Here is a 17,069-nt window from a genome sequence, read left to right as displayed (position 1 = left end):
CATCGGTTGGGTATCCGGTGCCTGCATCTTTGAATTGGCACATGATGCACATAGTATAGCTGCATCCTCCTTACCTATTTACAAAAAAGGGATATTCGTTTCCTAGCTGAATACTGCACAGATCACAGTTCTCAATATCATTACTAATGAAGCACACTGTGTTGCTTTGATTGCCATCCGAATGTGAACAGCTAATTAGATTGATTGTCTATTTGATGCCTGCTGATTAGCTTATGAAAGCCCTCCGAATCCCTGACTTTGTGAGAAAATGCCCCTGACTTTATGATTACTGATTGATGCTCCAATTTCTGATTGCTGTGTGAATAGACACTTAATAGCTCTGTCACCTTGACAAGGGTTTTAGTATTCATCTGATGAAGAAAACAGAGCAGGGTGCTCTGTTTATCAATGTCTGCCAAACATTTAAAGTTCTTTAGAGTGTGAAGACCAAGAGAATCAGGGGCGTCTGTGGCCTTGTGACAAGGCCACGTAACTAATGTCATGTGGTTGGCAAGAGTAATAAGAAAGGAGGAGGCTGGCAGGTGGCCCTGAGGCTCTGCTCTTCCTCAAAATGGGTTTTAGGACTAGAATAAATCTGTATGGCCCAGGAGCCATCTCTGTGAGTTGACAGTTTGCTTTCAAGAGTGAGTATGCAGACTATGGCTGTAGCTCCCGGTAACACTCACTCTGCCTCTCTTGATTTTACACTGAAATCCCTAGGCAGATGCCAGCAAAGATAAATTACTCTTGGAAACACCAAGAACCCAGACTGACAGTTGACCTGTTGCTGGAATCTAGGAGAATTTTCTCTCTCTGTGTTGTATGAAACTAAACTGTACGATGGCAACTCTGATTCAACTAAACGGTGATTGCTTAAAGTAATGGAGACAAAGCCTCTTTAAGCTCTCCTGCTCTTTGTACCTGGGTTCAGAATAGCGAGTTGTGCCTCAAGCAGAGAACTGGCTACCTTTCCCTCTGCTATGGGCAAGTGGCTTTTTTGAAGAAGGTCTCAACATCATTGAGACTCACAAATCCCAGTGGCACAGAGGTCTGAAAACATACTCATTCCTGACAGTAAATTTTTCAAGGCAAGAGAAGAGGGTAAACATGCACTGATTAGCTAAAAGAGATGGATTGGGCTGAGAGGAGTGTGAGGATGACATGTAGGGGAAAGTGGTGATGGGAGACAGATTTGACTCCCTTCTTTTAAGGACTGATAACTGGTGATGCCTCACCTTCCAGGTGTTTAATAGTTAGAAAATACCCAGCCTTAGTGAGGATCTGAGCAAAGCAAATACTCATGCATGTAAGCCAATGTGAATGCAATGTGAATGAAACTGCTCTACAAACAGTATGGCATTTCTCCGTAACACTGAGCAACTTCCTTCTTGCTCTACCCTCCACTCTTGAGGCCAGGTGTAGCTAGAAGGTGCCAGTGTGTGCATATCCTGTGACCCAGGAACTCTTCTCCTGCAGTAATAAGTGATAAGAGGGAACAAGTGGACCAGGTTGAATATGAAGATGTTGAGAAAGATGTGAAATGGCATCTTGTGTGGATTTAATTCACATTCACCAGGTTACTAACTTTAATGTAGTCAAATCTATTTTTTTATTTATCTTTTGCTTTAGGCCTAATATTTTTATGTATTATTTGATGGATTCTCACCATTCTAAAGTTGTAAAGATATTTTCAGTGATTTTCTGCTAAATAGTTCAAGATTTTAGAATTTACATTTAAGTTTCTAATTTATCAGGATATGCTTAAAAGTAGGGATTCACTTTTTTAAATGTGGAAATACAATTTTCCCAATGACATTAACTGAAAAATCCATTCTGTCCCAATTGAATGGCAATGCCAGCTCCTTCATATATCCTCTTTTCATATGTGCATCTATTTTGTTTCTGGGTCTCTGTTGAGCATTTGATTAGAATTTCAATGATGCTATAGATCAGTTTGGACAGAATCTTTGCACTATTTAATTCCTTCTATTCATGAATATGTCATTTTTCCTTATTTACATAAATTTTTATAATTTCTAAGTTAACTTTTATAAATTTGTACATAAATAATTCATAATCTTTTGTTGGATTTATTCCTATGTACTTCATATTTATTGTTGCAATTTTAAAAGGGGATCGTTTTAAAATGTACATTTTTGTTTATTGTTGGTGTGTATTGCTGGTGCATTGATTTTTACATATTTATCTTGTGTCCAGAAACATAATTAATGAATGCTTTCTTTCATTAATGCTGATAGTTTATCGATAGATACTTTCGGGTTTCTATATAAGCAGCTGTATGATCAGCAATGATGATATATTTTTTTCTCTTCTCCAATCCTTATACTTCTAGTTTCTTATTGTCTTACTACAAAGTTGAAAAAGTTGTCTGTTGAAAAGAAAAGGCAGTAGTGGGTATTTTCTCCTTGTTTTTCTCCCATTTTTTAAAAAAAGGAATGCTTCAATATTTCACTGTTAAAAATTATGTCTATTCAAAGGTTTTAAGATAATCAGGATATGAAAGTTTTCTTTTATTTATCATTTGCTAACAGTTTGGTTTTTTTAAATAAATACTGGGTGTTGAATTTTTTGAATATATTTTCTGCAATTGAGATAATCATATATGGGTTTTTTCTTTAATGTGACTATGTGGTAATTGCATTTGTTTAAAAAAATTATATTCCTGCATACTCCCAATTCAATAATGATGTGTTACATTTTTAAATCCATTACTGAATTTGGTAGATAGTTAGAAATTTGCATCTATTACATAAATGAGATCAACTTGTAGATTTTCTTTCTTGCGTTGTCCTTTTCTGGTTTTGATGTCAAAATTTTACTACCCTCATAAAAAAGCTGGGTAGCAGTCTTTTTGTGTTCTTTAAAAATGTGTAAAAGCACAAGAGTATCTTTCTTATTCTTATCAGCTTTTTTGAAATCTTATTAGAACTTTTCTCTAAGACCATGGAAGCCTAATGGTTTCCCCACAAAACGGGAAATTTTTATTTACTTGATTGAATTTTGTTAATGTTTAAGGAACCATTCAGATTTAAATTTCCTCTTAGGAAATTTTTGTAATTTGTATTTTCTTTAGAATGCCTCCACTGAACCTAAATTTCCAATTTCTTTGGCACACAGATTTCATAACAGGCTCTTAGCTTTTAAAATCTCTCTTGTTACATCTGTCATTTCAATCCTGATATTAGTTATTTGTGTGTCTTCTTTCCTTTTGTTTCACGATCAGTTTTGCCAGAGGTTCATCAATTTAGTTTATCCAAAGCACTTTAATTTTCAGTGTGTCTCCTGAAAACAACATATATATATGGATTTTTTCAAGTCCAGTTTGATGAAATTTGTCTCTTACATAAACACTGAGTATAGGTTTCGTGTATGTGGATTTATATCTGCCATGTTATTTTGGGGTCTCACTTTGTCTTGCTTTTGCTATTTCTCTTCTCTTCTCTGTCTCTCATTTCATAACTTTTTAAAGATTAATTTATTTTCCTTCTGATTTTATTCTTTTTTTCTGTGTCTATTTTATAGTATATGTCATAGAAAATTGCATTGTATTATTTTCCCTGTATATTTTGTATTGTATTATATATTTTTTGTAAATTTTACAAGTTTGAGATAAATACACTCTTTACATTTTTCAAATGTTCTCTGTATTAGTTCTCTACTGCTGATATAACCAATTACCACAAACAGTGGCTTAAAACAATACAAATTTATTATCTTAAAGTTCTGGAGGTCCCAAGTCTGAAATAAGTCTCACCGGGCTAAAATCAAGCATCACAGGCCTGTGTTCCCTTTTGTAGGGAGATAATCTTTTTTCTTGCCTCTTCTGGCTTCTAGAGGTAGCCTTCATTCCTTGGCTCACGGGCCACTTAAATCTAGAGACAGAAACGTCTAGTAGCCTTCCCTACCTTGCATCGTGCTAACACCAGCTAGTCTTTCTACCTCTTCCACTTTGAAGGATGCTTGTGATTACAGTGTGCCACCTGGATAATCCAGGATAATCTCCTGCATCAAGATCAGCTAGTTAACAACTTTAATTCCATATGCTGCATCATTCCCCTTTGATATGAAACACATTTACAGGTTCCTGGTATTAAAATACGGACATCTTTGGAAGGCCATTATTCTGCCTACCACAGTCACCCTAGAAATTTTAGCATGCATATATATATATATATATATATATATATATATATGTCAATTTCTGGTGTACAGCAGTGTCCCAGTCAAAGCATGCATATTTGACTACACGAATTTAATGTTAAACTTTTTCTCCCAAATGAAACAAAGCACTTACAATTTGTAAACTTTTATTTGTGTGCTTTTTACATACAATTATTGTTCAAGACATTAGTTCTATTTTGATTACTTAGAAGTCATTATTTTATAAAGAAAATGATCATTTGTATATATGTATAATACATGGCATTCATTCTTCACAATTCTTTCTTGCATCTTAGATCTTTCTTCTGGAATCACGTTGTTTCTCCCTTTGTCTTCTCCTTTACTTATTCTGTTAGTAAAGGTCTGTTGTCTGTGACCTCTGTCAGTTTTTATTTGTTTGAAAGTATCTACTTTGCTTTTTGTTTTGGGGTATTATTTCTGTTATATAAGTCTAATATTGAAGGTTATTTTCTCACAGCAACTCTGGCTTCCAGTTTTTGGTGCTTAAAAGTTGGCTGTCAATCTACTTGTCATTTTTCTAAAAGCAAATATGTTTTTCATTTTTATCCTTTATCTATTTAAAGGTTCTACAACTTCATTAATTCCATTTCGGCTGGCTTAATTTGATATTGATCTCTTGTTCTTTATTCTGTTTGGGATTTGTTGATTGTCTAGAATTTAAGGATCGTTGTCTTTAATCTACTCCAGAAAATTCTTAACTACGAAATCTCTAAGTATTGCTACTCACATTTTTTTGGTATTCTTTCCTTGTTTTCTCATTTGATATATTGACCCTTATTATTCTGTGTCCTCTCTATCTTCACCTCAATTTTATACTTTTTCTTTCTTCATTTCTCTCTGCTTCCTTTTTAGATCATTCCTTCAATTATACACTTTAGGTGACCTGGAAAATACTGGATACTTCTAACATCTGGAGCTATTTGGGGTTGATTTTATAGTTTACGTTTTTTCTGCTGACTTTATTTGTATGTGAATTACACTTATTTAATGATTTCTTATTGTTGGCTCACATTTCTTGAAAAGTTATAGTTAACAAAGGAAGTCTGTGTTTGTTTTTGTTAATTACTCAGAGCCCAGTCAAGTCAAGACCATTTGGCTTAAGGTTTTTCAATCCACATAGATAGTGTGAATTGCAGCCGCATACCCACGTGACCCAGGGCTCTGGTTTAGGAATTCTCTGAATTACTTTTTCTTTTTCTCTCTATTCTATACATTCACAACCAAGTTCTGTGAAGCAAGCTTTCTGCAGGAGGAGTTTTATGGTTTCCGTTTCACTTATCAAGGGTATTGCTCCTTGGTGGTCTCAGATTTATTAGGGACTCCCTAGTCCAAGCTCCTTCCAGATACTGGTTCTCCACACCATGCCTACTTTCTCTTAATTTGATGTGGCCCATTAAAACTCTGGATCTATTGTAGATGTATATACAAAAAAAAAAATTGAGAACAGAGACTGGAGCAGATGTTTGTACACCAGCATTCATGGGAGCATTATTCACAATAGTTACAAGATGGAAACAGCCCAATACCCATCAACACATTAATAGATAAACAAAATGTGGCACATTTATACATATGGAATATTATTTAACTTTAAAAAAAATGAAGTTCTGACACACGTTACAACATGGATGAACCTTGAAAACAATATGCTAAGGATAACAATAGGTCAGTCACAAAGGGACAAATATTGTACAATTCCACTTACATGAAGTATCTAGAATAGGCAAATTCATAGAAACAAAAAGTAGAAGCTGGAGGAGCAGGTAATGGGGAGTCATTGCTTAATGAGTAAGAGTTTCTGTTTAGGGTGATAGAAAAGATTTGCAAGTAGATAGTGATTATGGTTGTACAACAGCGTGAATGTAACTAGTGCCACTGAAGTGTATACTTAAAAATAGTTAAAAGGTCATATTTTGTGTTATTTGTATTTTAATCACAATTAAAACAATTTTTTAAAAGCTGAATTTAGGCCTTCTCATGTTAGCAGATGTCCCTAGACCATTCTGTGACTCCAGTCCTAGCTCACCAATGACTTGCAACATTTTTGGCATCTCAGTTTTGCCTTTCTGTACTTCCGCCTCAGTATGTTTAAAAATAACTTTTAATATGTATCTGTTTTTTCCCAACATTGAGGTACTCAGTTGAAACATTTTTGGAAATACTATTTCTCTATTACTATTTAAGAAACAAAAAGCACATACACAATGACTGAAAGAAAGGAGAGGAAGTAGCTGATGTTTGTACCAGGAGCAGACATCCAGATAGTGTCGGGTGAGTTGGCCTAGCCACATTGTTTAATCATGCCGCACTGCCCAGGTCTCCCGACACTTGTGCCTCGTCAGAGGATTCATGAACATGATAGCTACAATTGAAACCCACTCATCTCCAGCTGCCTGCTGATTATTCTGGCCATTCAGGGAGAGATTGAAAATCTGCTCTTTTGTTCCTCTCTTTTGCTCAGCAATTATATTTACTTGCACAAAAGGTTGAGTGAAGGCTAAGTCAGAGATCTGTACGGTGCAAGATGTCTCAGTCTGTTTTCTCTCCCTAAATGGAAGATGAGGATTAATTTCTTTATTTCTCAAGGAAATCAGTGTGGATCCATTGGCATGCTGCTAGCAAAAGTTCCTTGATCAAATACATTTTTCACAATGTACAGACTGCCAACTGTTGTTACAGCACTCTGGAAAGCACATTTTCTTGACTTTAGTGTCAGTTTGTGTTGAGTTTGAATTTAGAGGGGGAAAAAAAGCCATTAACCTCCAGAAATTATAGAAAAATAGTGTAGCTGTATGGTATGGCAAAGTAATGGATAAACAATTATATGCAGATGAATGCAGATACTAGAGGTCTCAGAGTGCAGACTCTAACTTCTCAAATGAATCCCTTGCCATAATCTTGTTAATAGCAGAGCACATGTTGAATTCTAGGTGGCCTTTTAACATTTTAGTTGTGATGCAGTAGAATTAACGAGTCAGCCCAAACTATGTCTTTTACAATTGTGTTCCTAGAAATAGAGAATCCAAGGTGTTTTAAGCAGACTGATTACATCCATTGATTGATGATTGGATTCAGAATAATTTTCTTTCCTTGGATGAGAAAAAGTGACATTATTGACCCTGTTCATTCAATCAAAATGGTAATGCAACATAAGCATGCCTGCTTGCAGGAGCAGCAAGCCAGGGGAGAGTCTAAATTATGCAGGGTCTGCCTCTAAGCTGTGTTTATGAATACAATTGATTGACATTGCCTGTTGCCCCTCCTCAACACACATGCATCCACATGCACTTGTCTTATTAAAGACAAACAAGTCATTGGGATTGCAGAAATGGTTTTTACTCCATATTTCATTGGGAAGATAATCACTACTATTCTTTATTTGTGTTTAATGTGCCATTATGTGTAACAGGGAAAAATGATTAAATGTAATGTATTATCGGAAGCACTCAGAGCTTATACTTGGTAAAGAAAGTTGATTACTCAGAATATCTGTCAAGAGGGTTTTGTGTTCTCTAGATCACGTAAAATGCCTCTTTAATTACTGGATGCGTCATTATACTCCATTTCCTCCATGTTTCACTAGCTCCTTCAGTATTGGCTCCTTGGATTCCCTCTCCAGGAGTAATTCTGTCTTTTGTGATCTCTTTCTTAATTAATATTCCCATTCCCAGAGGTGCACAGCATCTAGAAGTCATGTTGCCTAGTCCTTACAAAGCCTGACTTTTAAAACAGGTCCGTATGGGGTGGGTAGAGACGGGAGATTTGTCACAGGATTGAACAGGGGATGGGGTCAGGGGCAAGATTCAAGAAATGTGAAAAAGGATGGATTGGAATTTAAAGCAAAACAATGCAGTGAAAAAGGGTTACTTTTTCTGCTTGTACACAGCTGCCCCTTCTTCTGAGAAATGTACCTTCCTCCTTTTAAGAAATTCTCTTCTTCCATATGAATCATGTAATTCTGGTGTGAAGGCTCCACATTTCTCACATTTCTAGCCACAAGGATGGTAACTCCGCCCATGTTAGAATCATGCTTCTCTAGATTTTTGAATCAATTTAGAAAGTGCAAGTGTCAGACCTTCTCTCCATGGAGAACTTGAAACATAAATTTTGGAGGTCACAGTAGTCATGGTTTTGGTTGCACAGAAGCAGCGGATTGGAGAGAAAGAAACTGACATACAGAGAGAAGGGGACATAGAAAGAAATCCTGGGTGGTATTTGAGACCACACAGTCATCTGGTTATCTCTGAAGCCCAGAGATACCTACCCCCTACCTTTCTCAAAGCTTGCCTATTTTGTTGAAACTAATTTGGTTTTGTATTTCTAGCACTTTCAGCCCCCAAATCCTGACTAATAGCACAAAAAGAAGTGTTCTCTGGAAACCCAATTGTTAAATCAGCTTTTAGGGTTTGTTATATTGCAATTTTCCTCGATGCATAAAAATCCTTTCAATTGCTAGAATTTGTAAAATTGGGTGGCTTAACCTGAAGTGATCGACTGTTCTTTCCCGGTATCTATTCCAATTGTTGCATTTCTCACATTTATTATTATTTGTTAACATCTATCTCTCCTACATATCTGTGAACTTCTTAAAGGGAGGGACCAGGTCTTATTTTTGACTCTATAGCTCTAGGTCCTGGAATAGTTTTAGGCATAACTTAAGCTTCAGACATATTTGGTCAGCTGGGTTTCATTGAGCACTAGTGTGTCCTCAGGATTTTGCATTGTGCCTTGACTGCATTGCCAGGCATCTGGCCGTCTCCCCTTCCTGGAATCTTTCACTTCGACACTCACTGCAGTTCCTCCCTGCTTTTCTGATTCCCAGCCTGGGAGCTCTGGCTCTCATGAGCTTCCAGGAAGCCTAGACAGCTTTATGGCTTTGAGAGGAACAGCTCCTTGACATTCTGTTGTGCTTCTTTTCAGAAACAAAGCTCCAAATTTGGAAACCAACAGTGGAACTCCACAGGTAAGAAATAATGTCAATCATGACTCATCTCATTTACCTGGTTGGACACTTTGGATGGCTTATCTCAGCAGGTTTCTGTTCAAAGAACATCTGTTACTTTCTCCAAATCCCTGTAATGAAGCCAGCATTTAGTTGCAACTCCCTGAAAAACCCACAGTTATTAAAACCACAGCCACTTACCACTTATTTCAGAAATGTAGTTAGCACGAAACATTTTCTGTGTGCATTCCATACAGTTCATATATGTTTTCTCATTGCATCCCTATTTTACAGAGAGGGGAGCTGGTACTCAGGGGAGTCAAGTGTTTTGCCCGAGGTCCACAAGGAGTATTTAGTAGGCCAGGACTTGTAAAGGAAGCTGAACTTTGTCTTGTTCGAATCTTTAGAACGTACACAGTCCTTGCCATTAATTCAGTCTCAATGAAGGATGCTGAAGTGAGCTAACCTAGCTTCAAAATGTTGGTACCATCTATTACCTTATGTCCTTTCAGAAAGGAGTAGCATGTCACTTAAATATTTTGGGGCATCTATAAAAGTCTTATTTGCATGGCTTCAAATAATATTGACTGGATTTGCACATGCCAATTTGTCATTTTCAATACTGGATTTAAATTTTAGTGTTACCGTTTTCTTTTAAAAACCTAGCTCTTTGCCTTTGTGTAAGACCATACCTGAGTACTTCATTCTGCATCCATCAAAAGGGTTAATAGGTGACGTTTGAGAGCAGAAACTGACTGATTCTTACTCACTTTTTATAAGTATACAAATCAATGATATTTATTGAATTTATGGAGATGTGCAACTGTCACTGTGATCCTTTACGACTCTAAAAATTCCCCGTGAGCTCATTTGCAGTCATTCTCCACTGCAAAGGGTACCCCTGTCAGACAACCATCGATCTGCTTTCTGTATCTATAAAGTTACCTGTTTTAGACATTTCATATAAATGAAATCCTACAATTTGTACTCTTTGTTGTCTGGCTTTTTTCATTTAGTGCAATGCTTTTAAGGTTTATACATGTTGCAACATGTATCAGTATTTCATTGCTTTATATTACTAAATAGTTGTGGATATGTATCATATTTTATTATATTACCCACTTAACATTTGATGGATACTTGGATTGCTTAGTTTTTGACCATTATAGAAAAATGCTTCTATGAACATTTGGGTATAAAATTATTGTGTGGGCATGTTTTCCTTTCTCTATGGTACATTACTATGAGTGGAATTGCTGGGTCATATGGTAAGTTTATGTTTCATTTTTTAAGAAATTGCCAAACTGATTTCCAAATTGGCTATAACCACTTTATGTTTCTACAGCACTGTGTGAGGGTTTCAGTTTCTCTACAACTTTTCCAAAACTTAGTATGATCAGACTATTTGATTACAATCATTCTTCTAGGTATGTAGTGGTATTTCATTGTAGGTTTAACTTATTTCCTAACAAATGTGTAGCAAATTTTCATGTGCTTATTAGCCCTTTGAATGTGTTATTTGGAATATGCAGTATAAGTTTTTATCAATTATAGGTCACTTTTCTTATTTTTGAGTTGTCATATACTATTATGCTATAAAATATTATGCTATTATTAAATTGTACATTATACAGTATGTTATACAATATGTATTATGGATGGAAGTCCTTTATCAGATATATAACTTCCGAATATTTTCTCTCAGTCTGTGCCTTGTCATTTCATTTACTTAATGGTGTCTTTTGAAGTATTAATATTTCTCATTTTAATGAAGTATATCATTTATTTTAAATAATAAAAGAATGAATTATATAATACTATATAATCATAAATTATGATCATTTCTATAATAAATTAACAATATATAATATTGCACATTATAAATTACTATTTTACCTATACATATATTTAAAAATATATCTAGCCTTTGGCTTTGTATCTAATAACTCTTTGCCTAATCCAAAATCTTGAAATTTCACTCTTATGTTGTCTTTGAAAAGTTTTAATAGTTTCAGCACTTATATTTAGGTTAGTGATTGATACCAAGTGCATTTTTGGTAAGCACCTAAATTCATTCTTTTGCATGTGGCTGTCTAATTATACCAGTCAATATCATTTGTTTATTGAAATGCCTTTGTCAAAAAAATTGACCATAAACATAAGAATTTATTTTTGGACTCTCAGTTAGTTTCATTGATCTATGTGCTTATCCTTACGCCAATAACACACTGTCTCCTTTACTGTTGCTTTATAGTAAATTTTCAAATATGGTAATTTAAGCCCTTCAAATTTGTTGTTCTTTTGAAAAATTGTTTTGGCTCTTCTAAATCTTTTCATTTTAAATGTAGCTTGCTGTTTTCTATGAAAAAATCTTGCAGGAATTTTGACAAAGATTTAATTAAATGTATAGATCAATTTGGAGAAAATATTTCAATCCATGAACATGGCATGTGTCTTCATTTATTTAAATTTAATTTGTTCCAGCAGTGTTTTATGGTATTCAACATAAAATCTTGTACATCGTGTTTTAAACCTTTTCCAATGTTAATTATTATTTTGATGCTATTCTGAGTGGAATTGTTTTCTTGATTTTATTTTCTGATTGCTCATTGCTAGTTAAAATTCAGTTGATTTTAGGTATTAATCTTGTATCTCATGACCTTGCTAAACTCATTTATTCATTCTGGTAAGTTGTTTTGTGTGTGAGAGAAGGACTCTTTTTTGTGTGTGAGAGTAGGATCCTTTACATATGGATTATGTCATCTGCAAATAAAGACTGTTTGATCTTCTCAGATTTGAATTCCCTTAATTTCTTCTCCCTGTTCCCCTCCACCCACCCCTCCTTCCTCTTGCCTTAATGTATTGGCTAAAGTCGCCAGTACAATGTTAAATACAAATGAAGAGAGCAGAGCAGAACATCTTTGCCTTTTTCCTCACCTTTGGGGGAAAGCATTTAGTTTTTCACCATTAAGTATAATGTTAGATGAAAGTTTTTTTTTTGATTTTTTTTTTTTTGGATTTTAAGGACAATACCACTATTCCTATTTTGTAGTGAAATATTATTATGAAAGGGTGTTGACTTTTTTTTCACAAGCTCTTTGCATCCTTTGGGATTATCGTGTCGGTTTTGTCCTTTCTTTCAGCACATTACAGTAATTGATTTTCATATATTTAGCCAACTTTGCATTCCTGCTATAAGTTCCACTTGGCCATGATGTATAATCCTTACTAAATACTGCTGAATTCAGTGTGCTAATATTTTGTTAAAGATACATACATCTCTATTCATGATGGCTATTGGTCTGTAGTTTCTTTTCTGGATGTCTTTGTAAGTTTATGTTGTCATGGTAACACAGGCCATGAATAATGACTTTGGAAGTACTCCTTTTCAGTATATTTTCTGGAAGAGCTTGTGAAGAAATGGTATCTTTTCTTCTTTAAACCTTTGGTATAATTCGTCAGTGAAACCCCCCCATGCCTAAAATTTTCTCTGTGAGAATATTTTAAATTACTATTTCAATTTCCTTAAATTTTATAGGTTTATTCCATTCTATTTCTGCTTTTTTTCTGAGTGAATTTTGATCATGTGTATCTTTCTAAGAATTTACCCATATATTCTGATTTGTCTAATTTATTGGCATTTAGTTAAGCTAATATTTCCTTATAAACCTCTTAATAAGGTTTTTTTTAATAAACCATTTTTCATCACTGATTTTGGCAATTTGTTACTTTTGTTTTATTTTCTTGTCAGCCTACCTAAGGGTTTATCAATTTTATTGTTTTTTTTTTTAAATCAGCTTTTGGTTTTGTGATTTTCTCTATTGTGTTCCTGTTTTCTTAACATTGTCAGTGATTTACTCTTAATATTTAGTACTTTCTTGCTTATTCTTGCTTTGAGTTTATTTTGCTCTTCTTTTTGTAACTTGACAACGTGGAAGCATAGGTGATTGATCTGAGACTTTTTTCTTTTCTGATAAAGGCATTTAAAGTTTCAGAACCTCTAAGACTTCAGCTGTATTCCATAAATATAATGTGTTTTCATAGTTCCAGTAGTTCACATTGTTTTATGATTTCTCCTTTGACATGGGTTATTTAAAGTGTGTTGTTTAATGTCTGTATATTGGAGCTGTCTCAGATTTGTTTCCGTTGTAGATTAACAATTTAACTTCAAGAGGTCAGAGATTATGCTTCATATATTTTCAATCTTTTCAACTTTTGGGGAATTGTTTTATGGCTCAGCAAGTTGGAGAATGTTTTATGTGTACTTGAAAAGAGTGCATTTTGCAGACTTTGGTTGAGGTGTCCTGTTGATGTGGGTTGGAGCAAGTTGTTTGATAGTGTCATTTTAGTCATTATGCCAATGCTAATTTCTTTCTAGCTTTTTGTTTTAACAATTTTTGAGAGTAGGCCATTGAAATCTCTAACTATTGTTGTTAAATTGTCTATTTCCTCTTTCAATTCTGCCAGTTTTTGCTTCATGTATTTTTGGGCTTTATTGATAGGTGTACATGTATTTATAATTTTAATATAATCTCTAATGATGTTTCTATTGTTATGAAATGTCCATCTTTGTAAAAATTCTTGTCTGAAAGTCCGTTATATGTAATATGAATATAATCACTCTAGCTTTTTTAATGGTCACCGTTACATGTTATTTGTTTAATTTTTCCATTATTTTATTTTCAACATATTTATGTCTTTGAATCTAATATGCATCTCTTGTAGACAGCAGTTAGCGGGTTTGCTTTTCTACCCAGTCTGACTTCCATGATACTTGAATGGGGTTGTGTAGACTTTTCACATTTAATGTAATATGTTTGGCTTTACTTCTACAGTTTTGATATTTGTTTATCATTGGTCTTTTTTTGTTTCCCCTTTCTTTACTATCTTTTTTAAAGTCAATACTTTACAACTGTCGTCTTAATTCCTATATTAATTTTTTTACTGCCTATCTTTAGTTATTTTCTTAGCAATTGCTCTCAGAATTACAAGGTATATTTTGAATATATCCCAAGCTACTTCAAAATAATGCTAACTTAATTGCAGTAAAATGCAGACTCTCTTCTCCAGTATATCTCCTTTCATCCCTCTTTGTGCGAATATTTTTATGTTATATCTATATATTATAAACACAAAAACTTGTTTTTACTTTTATTCCATCTTTTGTATTTTAAAAATTTAAGAGAAAAAAATGATAAAATATAAATTTATAGAGCAAAGCATTTACCATTTCCAGTGCTCTTTATTTCTTCTTTTGGATTTGAGCTACCCTCAAGTGTCACTTCCTTTCAGCCTGAAAGATTTCTTTTTGTCTTTTTGGTGATTTAAGTATGCTAGAAATGGATTTTCTCAGTCTCTGTGTATCTGTGAATATATTTATTTTGGCTTCATATTTGAATGATAACTTTCCTGCATATTAGAATGCTTGCTTGATTTACAGGCGTAATTCGTTTTATTGGGCTTCGCTTTTTAGCACTTTGGAGATACTGTGTTTTTACAGATTGGAGGTTTGTGGCAGTCCTATTCTGAGCAAGCCTGTTGGTGCTGTTTCTCCAACAGCAATTTCTCACTTCATCTCTATGTCACGTTTTAGTAATTCTCACATTTCCAACTTGCTCATTATGATTACACTTGTTATGATGATCTGTGATCAGTGGTCATGATGTTACTATTATAACTGCTTTGGGAGCCACGAACCACACTAATATAAGATGAAGAATATAATCAGTAAATATTGTGTATGTTCTGACTGCTCCACTGACCAGTCATTTCCCTGTCTCACTCCCTCTTTTCAGGCCTCTGTTCCCTGAGGCACAATATTATTGAAATTAGGTCACTTAGTAACCCTTCAATGGCTCTTAAGTGTTCAAGTGAAAGGAAGAGTTGTATTTAAATTAAAAGCTAGAAATAATTAAACTTAGTGAGGAAGGCATGTCAAAAGCCAAGACAGGCCAAATGCTAGTCCTCTTGCTCCAGTTAGCCAAGTTGTGAATGCAAAGAAAAAGTTCTTAAAAGGACTTCTTTTAAAAAAGCAAAAAGCGCTACCCCAGTGAACCCATGAATGAAAAGAAGCAGCTTTGTTGCTGACATGAATAAAGTTTTAGTGGTCTGGATAGATCAAACCAGCCACAACATTCCCTTAAGCCGAAGGCTAATCCAGAACAAGACTCTAACTCTCCTCCATTCTGTAAAGGCTGAGAGATGTGAGGAAGACGCAGAAGAAGAGTCTGAAGCTAGCAGAGATTGATTTATAAGGTTTAAGGAAAGAAGCCGTTTTGATAACATAAAATGTAAAGCGAAGCATCAAGTGCTGATGCAGAAGTTGCAGCAGGTTATCCAGAAGATCTGGCTCGGATAATTAACGAAGGGGGCTGCAATAAACAACAGGTTTTCAATGTAGATGAAACAACCCTAAACTGGAAGAAGATATCATCTAGGACCTTTAAAGACAGAAATCGATGCCTGGCTTCAAAGCTACAGGAGAGCCCCTGACTCTCTTGTTAGAGCCTAATGCAGCTGGTGACTTTAATCAAAGCCACTGCTCATTTACCGTTCTAAAAACCCTAGTGGCTTTAAGACTTACGCTAAATATACTCTGCCTGTGCTCTATAAATGGAGCAACAAAGCTTAGATGACAGTACATCTATTTGCAGCATGGTTTACTGAATATTCTAAGCCCACTGTTGAGACCTATTGCTTAGAAAAAGAAGGTTCCTTTTGAAATATTAATGTTTATTGACAATGCACCTGGTCACCCAAGAGATCTGATGGAGATGTGAGAAATTAATGTTGTTTTCACGCCTGTCAACACAACATCCATTATGTAGCCCATGGATCAAGGAGTAATTTCAACTTTCAGGTCTTATTATTTAAGAAATGCGTTTTATAAAGCTATAGCTGCCATCGATTATAGTTCCTCTGATGGATCTGGGTGAAGTAAATTGAAAGCTTTTTGGAAAGGATTCACCATTCTAGATGCCATTAAGAACATAAGAACATTCATGATTCATGGGAAGAAGTCAAAATGTCAACATTTTTCGGAGTTTGGAAGAAGTTGACTCCAACCCTCATGAATGACTTTGAGGGGTTTAAGACTTCAGTGGAGCAAGTAACTGCAGAAATATTGGAAATAGCGAAAAGACCTAGAATTAGAAGTGGAGCCTGAAAATGTGACTGAATTGCTGTAATCTCATGATAAAACTTGAACAGATGAGGAGTTGTTTCTTATGGATGAGCAAAGAAAGTGTTTTCTTGAGATGGACTCTATTCCAGGTGAAGAGTCTATGAAGATTGTTGAAATGACAACAAAGAATTTAGAATATTACATAATCTTAGTTGAAAAAGCAGTGACAGGCTCTGAGATGATTGAACCCAATTTTGAAAGAAGTTCTACTGTGGATAAAATGCTCTCAAATACCGCACGCTATAGAGAAATCATTTGTGAAAGGAAAAGTCAAGGAAAAGTTTGTGGTGTGGCAAACTTCAATGTTGTCTTATTTTAAGAAATTGCCACAGCCATCCCAGCCTTCAGCAAGCACCACCCTGACCAGTCAGCAGTTACCAACATGGAGGCAAGACTCCCCACTCACAAAAAGATAATTCGCTGAAGGCTCAAATGGTGGGTATCATTTTTTGGCAATAAAGTGTTTTTTAATTAAGATATGTACTTCTTGGTGTAATCTATTGCACACTTAATAGACTGTAGTATAGTATAGTATACCTTTTATGTGCACTGGGAAACTAAGAAAACTGTGTGACTTACTTTATTGCAATATTGTCTTGTTTTCAAACAAAACCTGAAATACCTCCAATATAATAAAGGTATATTTTTTCCCTTTCAGCACTTTGAATATATCATTCTAATGTCTTCTGAACTCCATTGGTTTGGAGAAGTCAGCTGTTTATTCTTTCATTGTTCATCTGT

General features: G+C 34.8%; 1 protein-coding gene and 1 long non-coding RNA gene across 2 annotated transcripts in view; one reads left to right on the top strand and one right to left on the bottom strand.

Moving 5' to 3' along the window:
* TDRD15 (tudor domain containing 15) overlaps nt 1–17,069 on the top strand; it is a 443,928-nt gene that overhangs the window by 296,500 nt on the left and 130,359 nt on the right. The window contains exon 6 of the transcript XR_012059170.1: nt 9,124–9,166. The gene's annotated coding sequence lies outside the window, so the exon portion shown is untranslated. The remainder of the gene's footprint in view (nt 1–9,123; nt 9,167–17,069) is intronic.
* The window catches only part of LOC140685764 (uncharacterized), a 57,966-nt gene that overhangs the window by 12,924 nt on the left and 27,973 nt on the right, over nt 1–17,069 (bottom strand). The window lies entirely within an intron of this gene.

The sequence above is a fragment of the Vicugna pacos genome, chromosome 15 (assembly GCF_048564905.1).
Source record: "Vicugna pacos chromosome 15, VicPac4, whole genome shotgun sequence".
Classification (NCBI taxonomy): Eukaryota; Metazoa; Chordata; class Mammalia; order Artiodactyla; family Camelidae; genus Vicugna; species Vicugna pacos.
The sequence above is the reverse complement of the archived record's forward strand: the minus strand, read 5'-3'. Positions and strand labels throughout refer to the sequence as shown.